Raw genomic sequence first — 23,843 nt, forward strand, 5'->3', positions numbered from 1 at the left:
GGAGGAGGGAGGGCAGGACAGGAAGCGCGCTCAGTAAAATGCAAAGGTCGCACAGAGGTTGTAGACCAGGGGTGTGTCACACTCATTTTAGTTCATGAGCCACATACAGTCCGATTCCATCACAGGTGGACCAGTAAAACCATTGCATAACATCCTATAAATAACAGACACCTCCAATCCCCCCCCCCCCTTTCATCCATTTACAGAAATGACAAACAGCCTGTGATGTCTTTTCCACATTCAGTCAGTCAACTACTCACTGTCATTACATGTGAATTTGTCTATACATTTCCACTCCTGGCCGGCACGATGACACAGTGGTTAGCACTGTCGCCTCACAGCAAGAGGGTTTCTGGTTCGATCCCAGGAGGGAGCCCTTCTGTGCAGAGTTTATATGTTCTCCCTTTGTCAGGGTACTCCAGCTTCCTCCCACAGTCCCAAGTGACCAAAGTAATTGGTGACTCTAAATTGTCCGTAGGTGTGAATGGTTGTCTGTCTCTATGTGTCAGCCCTGTGATAGTCTGGTGACCTGTCCAGGGTGTACCCTGCCTCTCATCCAATGTCAGCTGGGATAGGCTCCAGCCCCCCACGGCCCTCAAGAGGATAAGCGGTTACGAAAATGGATGGATGGGTGGATTAGTAATACTGACATCACCACACCAAACTAAAGTGAAAGAACTGTATTCTGGTCGGGGACTGGACTCTCTGGTGGGTCATGTTTGACACTCCTATTGTAGACAAATGACTTGCACAAGGTTTTGTTTTTAACATTTGAGGGGACCCATATAAACGGGGGGGTTTGGGGGTGTTCTGACATAAAAAATGCAGGCATCAAACACTTCATTTCTGAGTCAGGTGATTTTTTATGGTACAATATGTGCTTTTCTCTATCAATTTATGGTGTAAACATCTTTCATTTTTTCAGAGTAAAAGTCATCTGCTTCTTAGATGTTTTTATTTATTGCGCTCCCTCCCCAAATTCTATACCAATGGACTTGTAATAAATATACTAAAGGGCACAAAAGAGTTATTTTGACTGTGTTAGGCAGCAACTTCTTGTTATTTATCAGCTGACGTATACAGCGATACCAATATCTTAAACTTTAAGCAGGATTTATACTTGTGTGTCAGCTCTACGCAGAGGCTACGCCATCACCTACGCCATTGTGAGCATTCATAGGGGAGACTGGGGTTGGTCATCACAGTGCTTATTACAGCCACACTAGAGGACACTGTGTTGATATCAAACAGCTGGCCTGACATCCTGCTAATTTTGCACTGGTCATTTTGCGGAACACACACAAAACATTTAGGTGAGGAGATATTTGTGATTTTTATGTGTCAGAGTAATTTTTCATGTTATTGCTGTTTTTGTATTAAAAGCTTGTAGGTTATCAGTCATTTAAAAATCAAAAAAAAAAAAAGTCGAAGGTGATAGCTTTGATTTGAGTCAACTTTTAGCTAGCAAGCTAAAGCCATATGCTGGCTAGCTTAAAATGTTTGTCAAGGGGTCAGTTGGAGAGGGTTGTCTCTACTCTGGGGGCTGGTTGTCACACATGTGACAGATCAGAAAGGCGCCATTGTGAGCATTTATGCTTGTGCGGACGTATGTTGGTGTCACTCTGCAGTTACACCTCCAAAACACTGGTCAACAGCAGGGTTTTTGTGAAGTGCTGTTAAGTTTAGTTGAGTCAAATCATACCCAAAACACACATTAAACATGCCTTAATAGAGACACTTTCAAACACAAGTACACAAATCAGCTTCACTATAATTCGCAGCATTCACAGACAAAGCACTTGTCTTTTGCTGGACACATTTTCCCCACAAATGCAACATGCTAATGTATTTAGCACAAGCCTATGGCATTTTACATTGTATAAATTAGCCTAGTGGCTAGCGGATTTTTCCTTTACTCATATGAAACCAGGGACAACAGCAACAATTGACAAGGTAATGTTACAAAATTTGGCTACATTACAACTCACAAGGTTCACCGACAAAACAACTGTCTTGTACTAAACATGTATTGCAAACAAATATAATATGCTGATGTTATTAGCGCCAGCCTATGGTATTTTACATTGTATAAATTAGCCTAGCTACTTGTGGAGATTTCCTTTACTCATATAAAGCCTGGATAAATCACATACAAGATTTAAAATGCTATTTTTCGAGGCTTTATCTTCTTCACAATGTATTGTTTATTATCTGTGAAATTAAAGTATATAAAAGCTTCATTTCCACTGAGGGAAATGGTTTCAGCTTACAGAAATAGACAGGAGGTCTGCGTCACTGCAACAAGTAGTTACATTTATGGTAAGGTGCACATCAGACTATGGCATAGGTTCTGCCTAGATGTAGAGCCTACACCATAGGTATGACGTCAATGCGACGCAGAAGTATAAATCCTGCTTAAATCGGCCAATAGACCTATAGTGTCTTGGCTGATTTATCAGTCTAGCTCCAGTGGTGTAATGGGGGTTATACACAGGTAATCAGGGTATACCCACCTCTTTTTCTGGCCATTTACAATACACCCACCTATCAGCCAAAAAGCCACAGGAATATATAGGACATAATATCCAAATCCTCCTTGGTAAGCCATCCATCTATCTAGTAGTACAACCACCTCATCATGTCTTTATCTATGTGCCATAGCCCTCGCTGTCACACCTTCTCAACCAAACTGCACTCGTGCGTATGTACTGTGCATTTAAATCAAGATGACAGCCGCCACTATTTCGGTGGGAGCACCAACTATTGTACAAAGGTGAACATCTGATACTATGTGTGCACATCAACATCTGTAAAAATCACGTTTGTACAGGGTGGTAAGGATGAGGAGGCCCTCCTCAGAGGAACCAGGCTGCCGTGAAGACAAACAAGAAATTAAGTAGAGACCATCTCAACCTCCCTCCATTAATCCATTCCTCCATCCATCCTTGCTGGGTGGGTGGCAGGAGGAGGGGATACTGGGAAATAAAAGAGGCAAACACTAACTGGTAGTCACATGTTCCTTACCATCCATCTTTTCACATGTTAGGCAGGCACTCCTCGGGAGAATGCAGAGCGAGGGAGTGAGGAGGCAGTAAAGCTAAGACAGGAAGAAAGGAAACACGAAAGGCAAAAGGTGCTTAGAGGAGCGGTTTGAAAACATTAAGCCATTAGGAGTAGACAGGAAGCAGAGGTGGAGGGTGGGCTGATTGCCAGTTTGGGGTTAGCAAAACAAAGCTGATGACGACAATGAGAGAGAGCTTCCAGATTCACTGTTGAAGCACAACAGACTCTCTATAGCAACAAAACAAAGTCCGCTTATTTTATGTACTAGGCCTACAGGCTTGATCATACCATGGCTTAAGGTCTTTCTCCACTCAAACATGTGTTTTGCTTCTGTTTATGACCCTTTGAATGTGTAACTTTGACTATACTGACTTATATCTCTGCAAAGTTTGTCACTGTAAAGGTGTTTTTACATTCCTCTACCGGAGGGGATGATGCAAAATCTGAGATTCAAACATACCCCAGGCAAGCTAGATTAGCTACGTCACTGATACAAAGGTCAACTACAGAAAACACATGACCAGATTTCAACACAACATCAGCAAATACAGCTTCAGTCAGAACAGAGAACACAGTTTGCACCAGCATAGTGAAGTTTTGACAGCAGACATGGTAGATTGTGCAGTTCTTGGATATAAACCGGACCAATGTGAACACACTGTAACATTGTGCAGTGGCAGGTATTGTTGTAGGTTCATAACCTCTGAGGCTGTGTCTGCCACTGCTGGTTACAAGCTAACATGCTAACAAACAATAAAGCAATTTAAAGATGTTTACTACATGTACCCCTGATACAACCACTAGTCTCTGATTTCATTGCACAGACTCCATATCTGAGTCTGGGCCTGACTGAGGTTCAAGCACGTATGACTGAATCTCTCTGTGTTTCGTCCAATGCTAACTTGATGTGCACCGCTCTTTCATCGGTATCACATAGCCAGACCTGTCTTAATGCTTTGTTTCAGTGCTGGAGAAAGTGGAAAGCAAAACCTAGCGCTAGCAGCGGTGGCGGGCAGAGGCCAGATCAAGAGTTTTTAAATGAGGGAGAAAATGTAGATGTGCTTTCAGACAATTTTTTCACTTTTTTTTTGTGGGGAAACCACGTTAAACCAAATATTAATAAACTAATTACTATAATTTCACAGAGGGAGGCCATGGTTCTCTATCGGAAAACGGTGCATTGCTCCCTTCAGGTTGGGAGAGAGTGACTGTCTCAAGCGAGGGAGCTTAAGTATCTCGGGGTCTTGTTCACGAGTGAGGGTAGAATGGAGCTTGACATAGATTGGCGGTTTGGTGCGGCTCTGCAGTGATGCAGGCGCTGCGCCGGACCCTCGTGGTGAAGAGAGAGCTGAGCTGCAAGGTGAAGCTTTCGATTTATTGGTCCACCTACGTCCCAACCCTCACCTATGGTCATGAGCTCTGGGTTGTGACCAAAAGAATGAGATCGCGGATACTAGCAGCCGAAATGAGTTTCCTCCGTGGGGTGCTGGGCTCAGCCTTAGAGATAGGGTGAGGAGCTCTGACATTCAGAGGGAGCTCGGAGTAGAGCCACTGCTCCTTTATGTCAAAAGCGGTCAGTTGAGGTGGTTTGGGCATCTGATCAGGATGCCTCCTGGGCGCCTCCAGTTAGAGGTGTTCTGGGCACGTCCCACTGGTAGGAGGCCCTGGGGCAGACCCGGACACACTGGAGGGATTATATATGTCATCTGGCCTGGGAACACCTTGGGGTCCTGCAGGAGGAGCTGGAAAGCGTTACTGGGGAGAGGGACGTCTGGGGTGCTTTGTTTAGCCTGCTGCCCCTGCGACCCAGCCCTGGATAAGTGGATGAAAATGGATGGATGGAATTTCACAGAGGGGGACTTTAAATATGCATTTAGTACATTTTGTATACTTACAGGGTGGACATAACAATAGAATATGTTAAGGCCAAAGGTTTTAAAATGACCTACTGCTTAGGACACTACCTATATATTTTAAAATTGGGCAAACTCATTGTTTAAAGGGATGCTGCCCAATAATAACACTGTTTACAGTAGTTGATGTGTATAAGTTGTATCACCATACAGGGCAACTCCCCCATACTGCCGAGTCCAACAGGAGCTTAACATGTTTGTACTGCAGTAATTCTATAGTGACAGCATAATGATATACAGGTAACACCATATTTGATATCAGAAAAAAATCTAAATGCTATTTTAAAATGCTATATTAAAATATTGAAACTCACAAAGTGTGTGTGTGTGTGTGTGTGTGTGTGTGCATTTGACATATTTTTCACCTGTCTTTTTCTTGAATGAGTCCTGAGAGGTTGACACCAGCTGGAGATTGACAGTTCCACACGTTAGCCCCAGTTATTTCTGTGCGTGTGTTGTCAGCTTGTTTGTTTACTCAGCAGCTTTTTTTACTTACTCTAGAAGGGCATGACAACCTGTTTTCTCCGTCAGCATCTTAGTCTCAACAGAGTCCTAAAGGAACACTAAATTTACTGCCAAAGTGAGAGCAATTTTGATATTTTTAAGTGAGGGACTACTGTATTTGTGTCTTTTCCTGTGCTCTAGTTCCTGGTATGAAGTGAGCAGGGCCGTGATGACACTTATTTCTTTGCATGAATGAGAATTTAACAGCGCATGAATGAAAATATGCTGATTTTGCCACCACTTACAGTCACTTACCATCAAACCACAACCACACACTTGTGATGAAAATTATCAGCTACATTTTTGAGTCTTAAACTCTTAATAAATAATACAGTAATAACAAGAAACAGACTCAAGCATGTAACTAGAAGATGTCTACCTTGTGTTCTTTTAAGTCCATTGCTAATACAATAAAAATGATTTAATAACAGAGGCCATTCCCTCATTGACTTCAGTGTTAAAATGATTTTGCATGCTTGTGCAGCATGCAACTTTTATCTACATATCCCAGAGTTAACATTTGTGTTTGAATGGTACTGAGTTTTGTGTAACGGTGCACAATAATAGCAACATATTATTGGTAGTTTGCCATAAAATGTACACATTCATGGTCCCTAGTCAGCGAATCCTTTTAATTTTGGACACATTACGAGCTCCCATGTAGCATCAGCCTCAGGCCAAAGAGTCAGCGTTGCACACAATCATTCCTCCAACTCTTTTGTGTGATGGGTTGTTACAATCTGTTGTAGCGTCTAGTTGCTGTTCGGAGACAATGTGTTTTATTAGTCATTTAACTGTAAAAGCTATGTACAACAATTACCCCATCTACATCATAAATATAAAGCTCATACAAATAAACCTTAAGGCAATATTAAAGGCTGCAGTTAATGGTGTTGTGCTGTATTCTAACACTGTAACTGTCGCTCTCCTTGGTGCTGAATAACTCTCAGATGTGTGTCTCTCCGTGGTGCTGAACTCCATCACTCAGTGTGGAGGGCCTGATTGCTGAATACTGTTCAATGTGAAAAGTCTCTCTACACACTCACATGTTCAGTACTCAGCATCGACTGATTACGCACATTTGTTTACAGAGCTACAAAATGCAATCAGTAAAGATTTTTTGAAATTAAACAAACCACAAATAAGACCTGCTGGAGTAAAGCAAATCAATACAATAACACAAGTTCTCTCTCTCTCTCTCTCTCTCTCTCTCTCTGTTTCTGTCTCTCTCTCTCTCTCCCTCTCTCCCCATTGTCTTTCTGCAGAGAGAAGAAGAAATGTTGCTATAAAGAGTGCTCCTTTGTTGCTAGGCAGCAGGGACATTGTACAAGAGTGAATCACTGCCGCACTGACTGTTGCTGGCTTAATACAATCAGAGGTAAGAGGTCTGTTAAGGTAATAGACTCCAAAGGTCTCAGGTATAGCCGTGGGATAAAACGGCCTCCAGCTGTAAAAATAGCACCATTCAAACACCCTTCTTTTTTTTGAAAGAGAGGACAATATACATATATGTTGTTTTATTCTTCTAATTGTTTTAATTGGCATAATAATAGTTGTTCTTCCTCCACAGATTGTTTGCCAGCACTGGACTCCTGGCAGATTGTGTTCTGTTGTGGACAGAGGTTTTTATTTTCACATAGGGTATATTCTGAGTGCTATATCATAGACAACAGGACTGAGTTTCTTGAACGATGGGTCAACGACGCACAGTTGACTTTAACGACTCTGAAACTCAGAGCTTACAGTTAAAGCCTGCGACCCCCCACCAGTCAGTTAAGGCCTGTTTCCACCGAGCAGTACAGTATGGTTCAGTTCAATACAGATTTTTTTCTATTTCCACTGTCAAAAGCTGTGGATGGTACCAATGGAACCGTTCCGTACTGTCCCCATGTCTGGTCCCCCTTCTGTTGGGGTACCTAGCACACAGATCTGGTACTAAAAGATGGAGCTGTGAACACTGCAGTCTGTTGACTGGTCAATAGCGGACGGTCACTCTGCTCAGGGCTGAGTTGTGGCTGGTTTTGTTCATACCCTAGAGAGTGTTACATATATTAGTAAACTGTTTACTATAAAATAAAGGATGTTTTGCTGCCTCACAGCAGCTGGAGTCGAAACATAACTTAATTCACTGGGCCAACTGTTGCCGACTTTTAAGGTGGAACGTTAACTTGTAATGTTACTCAATGCATAAGTTGATGACGTGAATCCATCAGCACACCTTAAATTTCACTGTGACAATCTTAAAGTGTTTATGTATATTCATTTCGACTGGGTTATTTGAACTCGAAATGTTCTAATCTTCACTTGAAGAAAAAAAAGCCCTAAACCCCATCTCAGCTTGCCTGAGAAGGACTAAATGCACAAACCCACTATTTTTAAATATCCCATGGAGAGAGACTCTCACTGCAGCCTGTTCGGTTTTGTTCTGAAAATGTCAGCGTGCAACCTCGTTCTGTGGATGATAAACTAGGTGCAGACTTCCTCTGTGTCACTGATGATAAGGAAATACAACAGATGATGGACACTGCCCATGTTTAAGGGTACTATTTGTGGTGGAAACACTAAACAGATTTAGGGTCTAGGTACCATGTCTGAAGGGTTACTTTGGTCCCAAAGGTACCATACCGAAAATGTATGGTGGAAACGGGGCTTTAGAACTGAGGAAGCCTCTTGGATGAGAGATGAACCGTCTCCAAGAAACTCAAGCAAGTCCAATTGCCTACGATATAACACTTAGAATTACCATGACCTGTATGACTGAGAATCCTCACCAACTTATAAAATATATGGAAAAAATACAGACTTTAATGTTGTGGGTGAACCAACTCTTTATGGCAGTTATGTCTATAAGCCAGAATGTTCAGCTCAAAGATGTCATATGTTAACTTACAAAACATCGTCAAACATCAGTTAAGGTTAGGTTAATGAAGGGCATGAGGTTGAAAAGGCATCTGGCCAATTAATACACCATTAGCTATGTAGGTGCCAGACATATTGAGATCATCATTCCACTCAAGGTAATTAACCATCACCAATGAGATAAATCCACTGAATAGCAAGTTCAGAGAAGAGTCTTTCACTTTGTGACAGACTGCACATTCAAGCATTCAATTACTCATTAATCACTAAACAGCAAGCCAATAATGGGACCTTCTTTTGTCTGATTTAGAAGGACACAATCATTGTAATCTTTGCAGCCATATATGTTAACCTTGTATACAAATTGCCAATACCTCACCTTTTGAAATGTCACTACTGGTAGTGTAAAATCAAATCTGGTATTGCTTGCAGTTTTTCCAGCTGTTTGAATGAAACTTAAACTTAGATATGTGAGACTGTAGAAGCATCCACATTTGTCATTAGTTTTGGTCTCAGTGAGGCAAAACTGTTTGAGTTGGAGAGGATGAGCAGGCTCAGTCTTCATCTCTATTGAACGACCAACCTTGGATGGCATTCTTCAATCAATCCAGCAACTGATTGGGGACACAGTAAGTATGTGATGTGAGCCACAGTACACTTTATAGTCTCTGTACTCAAAGTCAACCTCTTTGGAAATGCACCTACAAGACAAAAACTTCTGTAATCAGTCTCTAACTTACAACAGAAAAGGAAGAGGGAAACCACACTTTGTACCAGCTTTTACAATACACAATTCTCAGCAGAAAGTGTACTTGTGTCATCATTTTTTGCCACCACTTTTGCTATTTACTCATGTCTTTTGGGCTGATTGTGGAGTAAACCGTTTTTCAGTATTGTGTCATGGAAAATACTGAAAAAGGTCAGATTTCAGTCGAGTAAAAGATGTCAGTCAAAAACAAGATATGGTGTTGTGCTTGTATCCCTCATGCATCAAACACCGGCACACCAGTGTTTAGTCCTTAACTTCTTCCACATATGTGTTGTGGTTGTACATAAGCAATGTAAGGATACACATATGCAGGAAGAGGTGTCATCCCATTACCACTTTTACTTGTGTCTAGTTTCCCAACAACTTAACATTAAACATATTAGTATCTTGGTGAAGGGCAGCACAGTGGTACAGTGGTTAGTACTGTCACCTCATAGCAAGAGGGTTCCTGGTTCAAACCCTTTGGTGGCGGAGTCTGCATGTTCTCTGTGTGTCAGCGTGGGTTTATTCCGGGTACTCCAGCTTCCTCCCACAGTCCAAAGACATGCAGGTCAATTGGTGACTCTAAATTTCCCATAGGTGTGAATGTGAGCGTGAATGGTTGTCTGTCTCTATGTGTCAGCCCTGTGATAGTCTGGCAACCTGTCCAGGGTGTACCCTGCCTCTTGCGCAGTGTCAGCTGGGATCCAACACAACCACGACCCCTAACAGGAAAAGCAGATACAGAAATAAATGAATGAATGAATGAATGGATAAATATCTTGGATGGATACATAACATACACCAAATTGCAATTGCAAAAGCTTGATACTTCATAATTTCATAACTGAAAAAGCATGACTAACAGAAATTGCCCTCACAACTGACAAACTATCATGTCATAGTGTTTTTGTAGTACTTTTTCTTTTTCATGTCCATGTAGCAATCCTACAAACAAGGACAGGTAAAATATTGGATTTAACAGCAGATTTTCTACAGAAGTCAGTGTGAATGGGACTATACACAGTCAAGTGCTCTTGTCGTGCTGAAGGGTTTCCTGTTCAATTACACCCTAAATCAAGGGGCATGTTGGTCACTCACAGATATTGGGCTTTCATTGCCGACACAGACTGTGTCCTGCTCTCTGCAGCCTGAGAAGCTGAAAAAGAAAGATGAGTGCTACTGAAGAGTGACAAAGACAGTAAGATCAGCGTTTTATTTAAGTGATTTATGTAAATATAAAATCACGAAGGACATTTCTTGTGTAGTTGTATGCATTTTGTGCCTTGGGTACAGCAGAAGTAGAATTAACTATGATATTTTTTACCAGGGTTACGTCTAAGTTACTCAGACGTCTGACATGGAGATTAAAATATACTTCAGCTTCGAGAAGCGTAAAAAAGACTTGATATTTAGGTGAGTATTAATATATGAAGAAAACATACACACACATAATGTACTTCTATCATTGTGAGGACTCTCATTGACATTATGCATTCTCTAGCCCCTTACCCTAACCTTTACCATCACAACTAAATGCCTAACCCTAAACCCAATGTAACAGTAAAAACCGAATCTCAAATGAGCCTTTGAAGAATGAGGACTGACCAAAATGTCCTTACTTCTCAAAATTGTCCCCACTTTTTTGGGTAAAAACACAGTTTGGTCCTCACTATGTAGTAAGTACAAGCACAAACACACACACACACGCACACACACACAGGCACATCACAGTACAACTGTTTTATGTACTTTTCTCTTGATCCAGCAGAGGGTGCTGTGACTCCATGAGACACAGAAATGCCTTGGAATAAAACTGTCATCATTTAAACATTATAAATGTGACTTCTCTCTAAACAAACTTACTCTACAAGTTTTCTTGAGCTTATTAAGCATCAGTATCAGCATTCAAGCCAAAGATAAAAATGCTCTTTAAAAAAAAAAGGAAGGAGAAAAAAAGGTTTTACAGAGTGAGTTGGTTAATGGTGGTGTTGCATTTGGTCTGGGGAAGTTTTCCTAATGAATGTTTCTTTTTTTTTACAGTTTTCAGTGCGCACTCCTTTTTTTAAACCAACATTTTACTTCAAATTAGTCACATTAGAGTTGGCTTAAAGATATTTTATTGTAGCAGCAACTATATACGCTGTGCCAACATTTGGCTACTTTGGCAGACCTACAGTATGTCATCGTTTTAATATTGATGCACCTGTCCAGTGTTGTTTTTCACTGAGAAATGAGAAAACCTCTCGACCTGCTACTGATGCTCTTTGCAATTTCACTTGTCACTTCCATCATCAATTACTACCAAATGTTTTTATATAGGCTATATATTCATTAAAAAAATGGAATTTGCAAAGTGTGATTTTATGGTGCAAAGCACAGACATCGCCCACTATTCACAAGCCTTCTTCCACATTCTGCTCCAGAAAATCCCCAGAAAAGACATAAAGAAAGCTGGGAGTGACGACAAAGCTGGAGGTATGATAGCACACTGATGGTCCTCCAGGTAAGCTCTGACTCAGAAGTCCACTGGCGTGCCACTGGGATACAAGCTCCACTGAGTTTGATAGAATATGTGATTGACAGCTCTGTTCTCCTACCTCCCTTACTCATCTCGTCTTCCACGCACGTCCGTCTTGTCCCTTGCTTCTGACACCCCAGACTCTTTGATCACTCTGCATGTTTGTACTGCACTGCAGAGAACTACTGAGGACTACAGCGGGAGGAGGGGAGAAAGAGAAGGAATGGGGAGGATAGAGAGAAAACATTCCATCTCTTTGCTTTTCTCTCTGTGGCATCTTGCCTTGTGGGAGTGAAGCTCTTTGTGGGGAATTTGAGAGCTTAACACTGGTGTGTGTGAATGAATTTGTGCGTGAATTTGTGTGTATGTGTGCAGGAGCCCGGGAGACCATGGCAGTCTCTGTCTTGTTGACTTCTAAAAGTCCTCCAGTGGCCTGAGACATGACGCTGTACCACGTCCTCAAATAACCAAAGGATGAGAGGACAAAAACCCGAGGAAAAAAAAAACGTAAGAGAGAAAGAAATAGAGTGGAAGGAAGCGAAAGAAAGAAAAGGCAGGTGGGAAGAAAAAAGTTACAAAAAGTACAAGAAGAAAGAATCCATTAGAGCTGGATAAAGAGTACAAGAAAGATACGGTGCAAGAGACGGAGATAAAGCCAAATGAGAACAGAGGTAAGGGGGATGAGACAGGTAGAGAAATGATAAAAGTATAGATGTTCAATGGGATAACAAGGAGACGTGTCATTCATCTGTCAAGGTGACAAGAAGTACAGCTGCCAGTCTCCTTCACTGAAGATGCCACTGCTGATTTATTGACTTTGTGTCTTCCTGAGTTCAAATTGCGGTTAACTGGTGAGTTTGGAGCGCCGCCTTCCTACCTGGGTGAGAGGCTATCAATAACACCACACCACCACAGGTTCCACATGTATTTAAAGCCCCTGCTGGACGCCTTTATACTCCTTAGGCTTGACTATAACATAGCCCACACGCTGCTGAATTGAAGGCAAGTAAGGCATAATACATTTACCCGATATAACACGGCATAGTGATGAACTCTCACAGCCACAGCGGCATTAGAAAAGCCACGCAGCACGCTAAGAGAGACAGAAAGACAGAGGGGGAGCATTTTGAGTCATGACAATTTGGGATCCTAGCCCTTCATGAAGATAAAGTGGGCAATTATCATGCCATCATTTCCTACTGTACTTATTGCTGTAAGGCCAATTTATATTTCATTCTTCCACCAAAAACTCAACACTTGTGCCCTCCATAGTTGATCGTTAGTAGTTTTGCGAAAGCACTGGAAAACTAGCCAACCTTCCCATGTGTCTACCTGAATGCCACTGGTGATTTGTTAAAGCTATGGTCTACGTTGAGAAAGATTTGAAAAAAGCATTCCCCCCAACACACACACCCCTCCCTCTGTGCTCCATGATCCCTCCCCTCCGAGCTTGTGTCCCCCTCCCCTCGGAGCCTCCTAACAACACACCCCCTCCCATCTAACCACACAAAAAACTAACGGCAGCTTTCACAGTCATAAGCCAGCATTGGCATACAGCTATCTATGTCACAACATCCACAATAAAAACGAAATATTACCTGTTCAACAAAAACTCTACTGTATCAGCATCGCTTTTCAGGCCCAGATCTTGCCGGAGCTTTCTCCATCGCTCAAAGGATGACACGATGTTTACTCTGCTTTGAGCCCTCAATTTGTCGCATTTCCTCTTCGTTTCTGCCTTTTCAGAGGCAGACCTTCCTTTCGGCCTTTGCTGGTGGGGCAAGCAGAGGCCGCTTGCTGCTGTCGCTTTCTTTATTTTCCACATCTAAACTTGTGTAGCTGAATCGCTCAGGGCCTTACAAACTGTTCGTACTTTCAAACACGGAGGGGGGGTTGGGACGAGGTGGGACGAGCAGCAGAGGAGTGTCAAAATGGAGCGAGGGGACTGGACGGAGGGTAAGAAAGAGAGAGTGCAAATTTGAGCAAGGAGTAACTCCCATGCGGACCGGATGGCTGTGATTGGTCAATTTCTTTGCAGGCCTGCAGCCACCAGAGAGAATGGATTTTTTTGGTTCCTTTTGCTCTTCACATTGTGTAGCTAGCACTATTGGGCCATAACCACCATCTAAATGATGTTAATAATAATGATCAATCTTTCTAAACGTAGACCATAGCTTTAAAATTGACAGTCATATTTGTTATTTCAAGTGTAACTCTGTTAGTCAGATCACAAGTCTGATTGCTTCTGTCTTGAATTTGCTGCCCTGGATGCAAGCCTGGGTAAGCTCTTTTCCAATCCTAAGGGAAGCCATAATGCACCTGAAGCTGTTTGGTAAATGCCAAAAAACAGAAGCATAATAATTCTATACTTTTGTTAAAACAACTGATTAGTTATCAAGCTCTTCTTGTCTCTTTGCAGTCTACCATTACAACAAAAGCACTGCACTACCCCACTGTTAAAAATGGTACAATACACCATTTCATTAATATTGGTACAGTGTTTTAATAAGTAAAGTTTTTCCTATGAGTTGTGTTGATGTGCAAAAGCAGCCTGCTGTGAAGGTGGCTCGCTGCCCACACACTACACATAGCACTGAACACAGGAAATTAAGTGTCTGACAAAATCAAAATTCAAAATTTCTTGTGGGACTACCCCCAGACCCCTGACTTAATAAATGTTCCCCCAAATATTGAAAAACAACAACAACAAAAACCCCCAAAACAAAACAAATGTGTAATATATGACCTACATTTGTGTGATTGATTGTGGTAAGTTGGTCTGGGCCACAATACCCAGTCCAGCCCTGTTCATGCCACTGAGTCTTTATCATAGACTGTATAAAATAATGGATGTAGTGATGTCACCCATTGGTTTGTGGACTGTTGTTTTGAAGCCTTGAGTTTGGCATTTTGGCCATTGTCATCTTGGAGTCAGAAGTGGCCATATTTGGACAAGAGGATGGAGCTGTGGAGGAGTGAGGGTAGTTCAAACTTATAGACTGTAGTGTTGCTTTGCAGAGAGTCCGTCACTCAAGTGGAACCGACTCTAAGTATGCATATGGATGACACATAAAAACATGCATCCCTTACAATTGACTTGAACACTGAAATTAGCTATGAAGATCAAAACTAATTTTTTTTGTACCAGGCTGTAAACATCTTCATTTTTCTCTGTTTAGTCAGACTTTTTAACATGGGTGTCGATGGACATTGACTCACTTTTGGAGCCAGCCTCAAGTGGCCATTCAAGGAACTGCAGTTTTTTCAGCCTTGGAGGTTGCAGCTTGGTCTTTACGTGCCGTCAGCTTTATTTAGTGCTTTACATCCTCATGATCAGACCTGCCGCTGTTACAGTCACCGTAGCTGCCATTTAATTTGCCTAATCCTGTCTGTTTCTTCATATTAGGTCTGTGTTATGTGCCATGCCATCACAAGGCTTAAATACTTGTGACTTTTTGTCTGTGACAGATTTATAGAACTAAACCCTGTTAAACAAGTGGGATTTGATGTGGCAATAGGGTAATTTGAAAGGAAAGCCTAGCTTGTTATATGATATTTCCTGTGGTAAGTAAAGTCCTGCTCATTACACTGAAGCGATGTACATCAGATCCTGTGCAGATGTGGAAACAAAGCTGAGAGATGATATATCATGCACGATATGAAACCGTGCAAAATCTTTACTCCAAACCACATCTGAGGCTAAACGCAGCAGAATGAGTATCTAAAATCTCATTTAAAACCTCAGTAGCTACTTTCATTTTTCCCACATCAACCTCTCTGACCCATTTGTCATTTCTTTCCACCGTTTGCATATTCCCAAATTTCATAACTCCTCTTGTGGCTGTATTTCTTTCCCTAATTAACAGTGTTGGTTCTTTTCTGCTCTCTACGATGCTGGGCAGAACAGGGGATAGAGGCTGTAATCAAATATGCAGCTCACCCTGTTTATCCTCCATTCTTTTAAAATCTGGCCCCAAAGAAGAGGGATCTAATTACTTCTCTCTCATGCAGAGAGAGTAAAACCAGGACTCCCCAGCTTTGTCAGTTTAGCAAAGGAACTGTACAATCTCACATTTTCTGCACTTTTTTTTTTTTAATAGTGAAAAGGAAAGGCTTAATCTTATTAGTGGTGGGATTCCAGTAAGCCTAATTTGCAGTATTGTAAAACATCAAGGTAATCTAATGGCCCTTTAAAGGATACAAGACAGATTACACAATGAGGACGCCAGCATTCAGATAATGAGGACTACCCAAAATAAGCAAATGAAAGAAAGAACAAAACTGTTATCTCTTTCAAAGATGCACGCAGGGTACAAAGAAAACTGCACTCGCCGGATGTGTGCACATACTGTATGCATACAGTATATGAACAATGACAGAAAAAAATAGACTCATACAGTCACATACAAATAGACACACAAAATGCCCACAGCCCGTGTGGAGAGATTTGCAAATGAACCAAACTCCCTCTTTGAAAAACTCTGCATCTATCAAAGAGGTCTCAGCAGGAGTTGGCCAGCGCTCGTCTCTTCATCTCTTTCTTTGCCTGCATCATCCTTCTTTATTCTTCTCCAGGGATTTTTTTTTCAACAAAATTCAAAGTGAAAGGATTTTAGAGGCTAACATTCACAGCTTTGTTTGGAGATTAGTCAAGGAGAAGAAAGACGATGAGTGTGTGTGTATGTGTGTGTGAATAAGTAAGCATATACTGTGGCCCTTTGTTGACAGCTGTTGCAGAGTTAATGTGATAATGACAAGCAGAGATGCAATTTGTTTCCCAGGGAGCACGTCATTCAGCCGTTGTGGGGGGTTAAAAGGTCCGCAGCAAAGCAACATCAGCAAACTGTTAAAGCATTTTATATTTACAGCAGTCACACTGACATGGCCATGGTTTTTTCGACTCGAGCAACATCACTTTTCTCTGTCACAAATGTCAGCCTCCCCCTTACTCCTCCATTTTGGGATGTCCTTCATTCATACTGTTATTGATTGTTAAAATCTGGCTTTGCTAAAAGGACTACTCTACCAAAAAGTGATCATTTGAGGATTGAATACTCAACGCCTGTAGGCTTGGAAGAGGACTGAAAATAGATTGCTATTTTATGGTGGAAGGTAGCTAGGATCAGCTTAAATTCACAGCAACTACAATGGAGTAAAATGGTGACCTTTACCCCTTTAATGCATGCAGTGCAAACTTGAAATTACCTCGACATTCTCTGGAGGGGCTGTATATGAGAACGCAAATGTCTGAATCAGTTGGATTGCACAATAAATACTTTACCCTGTAAGCTCCTGGTCCAAAGTCTGTGTAATGTGTGATTGAGCCCATAGAGCAGGTAATCATCTGCAGAATTCACAGTCAGCAAATGGGCATGTTAATGACGTTTCTGTCAGGCGACTCAGAAAACAAACATCTGAGGGTGAGGAAGAGGAAGGGTAATTCACATAAAGACAGCAACGAACGGAGAGATAACGAAGATTTGTGAACTTCTGCCGGTACGGGCTGAAGCTGAAATCATCTGACACATTCAAGGAATGGAAAGAGACTCTGTTGTTTATGGCCAAACGACAAACCGGCTAAGTGACCTCACTGTAGTCCTTTTGATGTCCTGTCTCCTGCATTCTCTAATCAAGTGCCACTCCTCTCCTAAACCAGTGGTTCCCAACTGGTGGGTCATGGTGTCTAAGCTACGAACTATCTTGGACAATGTCTCACACCCACTCCACCATGTGCTGGTCAGGCACAAGAGTACTTTCAGTGGGAGACTCATACCACCTAAATGTACCACTGGGCGCCACAGGAAATCATTCCTGCCTGTGGCCATCAAACTGTACAACTCCTCCCTCTGAGTGGCCCTGAGACTATTTCACCCACTGTCAACATATGCAATAATTTAACTTGTGCAATAACCCCATTTCACCTTGACTGTATATATTCTGTGTATTATCTATTTAGGTTACTATATATATTGTGTAAATAATCTTGTTTAGGTTACAATATGTACATATGTATTTTTACTTTTATTTTTTGTTAATAATCCTGCTTATTTGAACTATACATTTGCAAATTCTCTTGTTAAATTTCTTATATTTTCACTTATCTTCCACTCTTGCAAGGAACACCTGTAACACAAATAATTTCCCCTCGGGGATCAATAAAGTATGTCTGATTCTGATTCTGATGGTCCAAAAGTGGGTAGCAGGTCAATTCTGAATGGACTGCAAGTGACTCGAAAGTGAAAGTTTGTAAAAAAAAAAAAAACACACTTTATTTTGAAGTAATGTGAATTTCTGGCACAGACTTTTTATTTTGAAGTGCCGTTTCCTGCTGCAGAGTGAGTGACTAACCGAGAGCCACTTGACAGAGACAGCAAAGTTGCTCGACAACATGTCTAATATATTGAATATATTAAACTGTGTGGACCTTGAACTAATGACTAAGGAGAAATCTGGACCCCGTGGCTGGACCAGTTGGGAACCACTGTCCTAAACCAAGTATCTCTGGTAGGTAGATACAGACAGTCTCCTTTTGTGTGCTTCATGTGTGAAAGGGAAACTCCGGACAATGTCCAGCCTGATTCCATTATGAGAAAACGTCACCATGGCCTTGAGAAGAGAAAAAAAAGACCTCTCAAAACATTAAAATGTCCATAATAAACTCCTGCTGTTCTCATTACTCCTCTTTTATGTTCAGAACAACCATTGCTTCTCAAGTAAATGGTTACATGTGCTATTGCTGGGGGACCCTCGAAGCCATGAGGAGGCTATGATGACAGCAGGGCTTTACGGATGGCAGTGTCAGTTATTTGATTGGACCTCAATTTACTTGGAGGATGAAACCTTTATTATCCAGTGCATGCGCACCAAAGGCTGCAAACCAAACCAAATTAAAGATACACTACAGTCTAAACTTTAAGCAAATAGCTCATGAACATATCAGATCAAGAATCAAATTCAGCTTTATTGGCCAAGTATGTTGACACACATATGAAGAATCTGACTCCAGTTCTCATTAGCTCTCAATAAACTTAAATGTACAGTTACAGACGCTATGAGATGTAGTCACAACCACATAAATGCTTGGAAAAGAATGTATGCCTTAGCACGGGCACACACACACACACACACACACACACACACACACACACACACACACACACACACACGACTGCCAGCATGGGTCAGGAAGTAATTAAAAAAGTTCTCTGTTCTTGGAGTCACAAGGTTGCCGTTGTCTGCAACCCTGAAAAATGCATAATGAGAAGCAAAGATAGTCAAAGAGCAGCAGTCTAACCTTCACTTGTCTTCTGTTACATTCTGTAAAACACCTCATCGCCCTTCATCAGACTTACAAATTCTACCCAAAATGCCTCTCAACGGTGCTCATTGTTCCACATTCTTCTTTTCATTTTCTATCCTTTTCTCGCCAAGAGAACCATTCTTAGTAATATTGTATTTCTCCACAGTGTTCAGACATTATATTTGCACTTCTAAGATGTCAGCTGTGATCACTGATAGTTATAAGAGTAATGACAACACTGATAAGAGACCATAGGAGCAGGCCGCAAAACTCTTACAAAAATCCAAATATTAGTTTGCATGGTAAGCCCAACGCAGACCCCATTCCTCTTTATGTCCCTCTGGAGCCTCACCCCAGATCAAAAATCCATTTAATTTTTGCTTTAAACAGAACAGGTTGTGCTCTCCACCCCTGATGGCCAGGGATTGATCATTTCTATAGACCAGAATTTTAATTTTGTGACCAAATGTCCACACTGTAGGAAATGTGTGGCTCGAGGGGATGCATGATCTCTCCTATTGAAGCTACTGCTGTTTTTAATCCACATAATAATTTTGATCTCTTTCACCTATCTAATTACTTTCGTACATGGTGTTCATACATTTTACTGTATTGAGTGGCTTTGATATGATGTGGTCTGTCCCAGATAAGCTCATGTTATTTGTCTGTCTTTGCTATGTTTCCCCCTTTTGGAATTTGTGGACGAATCAAATATCAAGATGTTTTTTATATACTTAATGTTTACAGCAAACATTTTTACTTGTTATAGTAGGAAAATCATTATTAGTTGGTCTTTCCCATAATAGTCAACCAAATGTTAGTTGACCAGAAAGGTCATTATTTGGCAAGATTTAATTGGTTGCTTCGTCGCAGAACAAAAAGAGAAAACAAATGTGAAACTCTGTTTGAAGCTGTGCCTTGTCAAAATAAATCAAAACCTATATGACTGGACCATGTGGGACTTTAATTTGAAAGGACAGACACAGGAAGTGGCCACGTTCAGCACTCAGACAGGGGTCACGTTACAAACCAATCACAACCGACAGATAACTTTCCCTTCTTCTGTAAATATTCAGTCTGATAAATAAAAAACTGATCATGTTAGCGGCCAACCTCGGTTTTCCAGGTGGTTAAAGACGCAGCATGTGTGCGGCCTCTAATTTCCAGGGCTGGTACCTGCAGTTATTCCACAGGCTAATTACTAACATGTCGGGCAGGAAATCCAAAGTGTGGGATCATTTTGAGAAGGTGAAGGACGAACCCAAGGTGATATGTAAACTCATCTTCATTGGTCGACTACAAACATGACGTATCATCTGAAACATGGAAGTAGCTACATGCCCATTAGCCACTTAGCACAATCATTACTGCTTTGCCCACAGCGTCATTAACAGGCGGCTCGCTCAGTGTGTGACGTGCACTTGTAGATAAAATATAGGCCTATATTAATGAAGGTTCATTAGTACGGTTTTGTGTTTCTCTGTAATGTAGCACAGTGTTAACAATGTTACTGATACTATTCTTTCCCACACCTTCAACTCAAACCATTGTGTTGCCCCGCCCAAAATATATCATTTAATAATTAAATTAATATGGTAAACATGCAGGTGACTAGTCAACTAATGGCCCTAAATGACGACTATTGGCTAACAAGGAAATTCTTAGTCAGGAGCAGCCCTAGTTATTGGTGACAGTGATGGTGACTCTGTTATGTTCAAGTGTCCCAGTAAGCCCAGTGAGCCAGCATGCATGATAAGAAGACTCTAAATTGGAAGCAACTAAATGGATTTCAGCCATAATTCATGACATGCCAAAACAACTTGTGTAAAAAAGGTCTCTCTGCTAATCCTGTCCTGATTGGTTCCCTTTTATGAGTACTCTCACACTAAGTATTAGATTTATTTTCATTTTCTGCCTCAAGATCACAGGGAGGTCTTACCATGATAGGCCAAAATTCAAATGTTAACCTAAAAACAAATAAGAAAATAAATATTAATTATTTTAATGTCATTGTGAAACACCTTGTAAATTATTTCAACAAATAGGTCTATATATATTTTATATATACATATATATACTCTTTTCCACTGTGAAAGTGTCCATAATATAGCAACAGCTTCTGTGACAGTCACTACTGCTTCTATCTCTGGTACCTTGCAGTTGGCCCTCTCTTTTTCTCAAGCTTTTTTTTCCATGTCTTTTTCTTCTCACCGAGTTAACAAGACCAGTGCTTATGACTGGATCTTTGGCTGGAGATCTGATAAACAGAGATTCTCCAGCGTGTTTGTATTCTCGCCTTTCCATAACAGCACTGATAACATGATCCAGGATGGATGGCAAGAGGGAAGGGACACACTGCAACACTCTTGGGAACAGTGCTGGGCAAGTGTGCTCCACTTAGTGTTCTGCCAGAACAACTCTGACAGCATGTTAATGCTAGTGAGGCGATGGGTGCCAATACTCTATCCCGTATTAAGGTTTTCCACTAGAGCAGATGCCATATGTTCCTTTCTGCCACAGCCACATGTCCCCTTCCCTTTCAGCTTCGCCTTAAAGGGACCCAGTGTAAATGAGGGAAAAATCAACAGATTTTCCCTCAGCTTTCTGTTGCTAATGTGTTTCTGTGTTCAAAAGCCAGCACAGTTGGGAAAAGAACAGTCTTGACATAAATAAATAAATAATAGGAAACATCACTATTCTTTTTTTCCCCTCACAGTTAAAACACCCTGTTTTACATTTGTACCAGCTCCCTAGTTTTCTCAAGGAATGGATTTCCATATGGAGGATGATCTTTGGCATATATTGTAATCCTGACTTATACTGAAGGGATGAAACGTCTTCTGCTGGAATATTGGTATACTGGATCAAGGACACGAGCACAAGTATGTAAAAGTGTGTGTATGTAAAATAGGAAACCATGATATAAGATGGAGAGAGGCAAAGCAAACACAAATAAGTAAAAAATAGTGTGCTCTGACACAAAAATAAAAAATATGCAGAGATCAAATCAGTGTCTATTGTCCTCATTCACTTGTCTTCCCTTGCTTTGTCTGTTTTTCTTTGGATGGAAGTTCGCTTGTGAGCGTAAGTGCAACAGAGGAAGTGTGTTTTTTTTAGCTACAGCTACAGACTCCTGCTGTTGTTTTTCCTTTTAAAGGCAAACCTTCGCGCTGTTCATCAACTTACATCAACCTGAACAACCTGACAGAAAGAGAGTGTCTATTTCCATGCTCCACAGTCACACAGTTAGTTATCATTTTCAGGGAAACACACACACATATTTGGTTGATGGTTTGGTTTGTGTATGTGTATCATACATAAATCCACGTGTGTGTGTGCGTACTCTTAAGCAGTGGTATCCAACTGGTCCAGCCACGGGGTCCAGATTTGTCCTTAGTCATTAGTTTAAGGTCCAAGTGTTTAAAATATTCAGCGTCATACATGTGTTTGGCCATGTCGTCAAGCTAGTCGCTGTCTTAGTTACAGTAAGTAGCTGTCTGTTATTCACTCACTCTACAGCAGGAAACGGTGCTACAAAATAAAATCTCTGTGCCAGATATTCACTACACTTCAAAATAAAGTGCTTTTTACAAACCTGACACATTCATGAGTCACTTGCGGTCCATTTAGAATGAACCTGCAACCCACTTTTGGATCATGACCCACCAGTTGGGAACCACTGCTCCAAACAAAAATGGTGTTCTTTGGCTCATAGTCATAGCGGAATCTGTTTCAGCGCTATATAGCACCCATCTTTTATAGGTGCTATAAAGTGCCTTCGTCAAACTGTGCTATAAAGTCATATTAGAGCTGCCATGTAGCACTATATTGTTTTTTCATTTTTGAGCCTGGGGTACCATGACTGATGCCAGATAATAGCACAGAGGAGTCAATGTGCTTCTAAATGACAGTCCTCTATGAATGATTATGAATCATTTCTAATGAAATATTGACTTAAATATTAACGGAGGAAGTAACTTAAAATTAATGGAATGAAATGGTGGTGATGAAAATGCATGTGAACTGAAACAGAGCGTTAAACATGGATGGGAAATGAAAAAACAGAGTGATAAATTATCAAGTGATCTGATTAATTTAAAGCTGATGCGATTAAAACAGTTGTGTTTGGATGAAAACAGAGACATGTTTCATCACTCACCTCAGCTTATATTCGTCATCTATCATTCACGACACAAAACTGCCATCTGTCATTTAAAGAAAGCGGCCTCGAGGGTGGAAGTAACAACGAATAATAAAAAAATCAAAGTGATGAAAATGCTTAATAATGGACGTGATAAAATGGATGTGAATTGAAAAATAGTGAGTGAGATGATGACTGATGATGTGGATAGTTTTTATTCTTTACTCAGTAAACTAAACCAAACTACGCTGAAGAACCAGTACAGAACCTCTAACAAACAATACAGGGACTTTAAAGGTTCTTTGAATGGCAGCAGTGATATATATTACCTCAACCCATGCTAAAGAACTGCTGAGGAACCAACATTTTTCTGTGTGCACCACATAGAACATTTATCATTTATTATATTGCTAGTCCTGTTTGTATCCACAGCCACCTGTACTTCACTCTGTGATTCAGTCACATCGCATTTTCTTTGCAAACCTTAGGGGAGTGCAAAAAAAAAAGAAAAAGATAGTACCAGTGGTGGATTGTGTCTTCAAAGGTATTTTCATGATTCCATGAACGTTGTCTGTAGGGAAGGAAAAAATATCTGTCACAGACACTCCACTGAGCTTCAGCCACAGGCTTGATAGCAGGCCTGTTGGTGACAGCGCAAGCCTTGTTGGAAGATGATGATGCAGAGTCTGTGTGGAAACACTAGCAAGACGAAGCAACCAATTGTGTGGCCTGGTCTGCAATCACCCCTCCCGCCTGCAAACTGGTTTTCGACTCTAACCAGCCTCGACAGCGTT

At 41.1% G+C, this 23,843-nt stretch overlaps 1 long non-coding RNA gene across 1 annotated transcript in view; it reads right to left on the reverse strand.

Moving 5' to 3' along the window:
• Positions 1-9,443: 9,443 nt before the first annotated feature.
• LOC144462752 (uncharacterized) overlaps positions 9,444-23,843 on the reverse strand; it is a 244,503-nt gene continuing 230,103 nt past the window's right edge. Inside the window, exons 2-3 of the long non-coding RNA XR_013490975.1 lie at positions 10,189-10,246; positions 9,444-9,812 (exon numbers count right to left, since the gene is read on the reverse strand). This is a non-coding gene — a long non-coding RNA (uncharacterized LOC144462752). The remainder of the gene's footprint in view (positions 9,813-10,188; positions 10,247-23,843) is intronic.

Source organism: Epinephelus lanceolatus, chromosome 4, assembly GCF_041903045.1.
Source record: "Epinephelus lanceolatus isolate andai-2023 chromosome 4, ASM4190304v1, whole genome shotgun sequence".
Classification (NCBI taxonomy): domain Eukaryota; kingdom Metazoa; phylum Chordata; class Actinopteri; order Perciformes; family Serranidae; genus Epinephelus; species Epinephelus lanceolatus.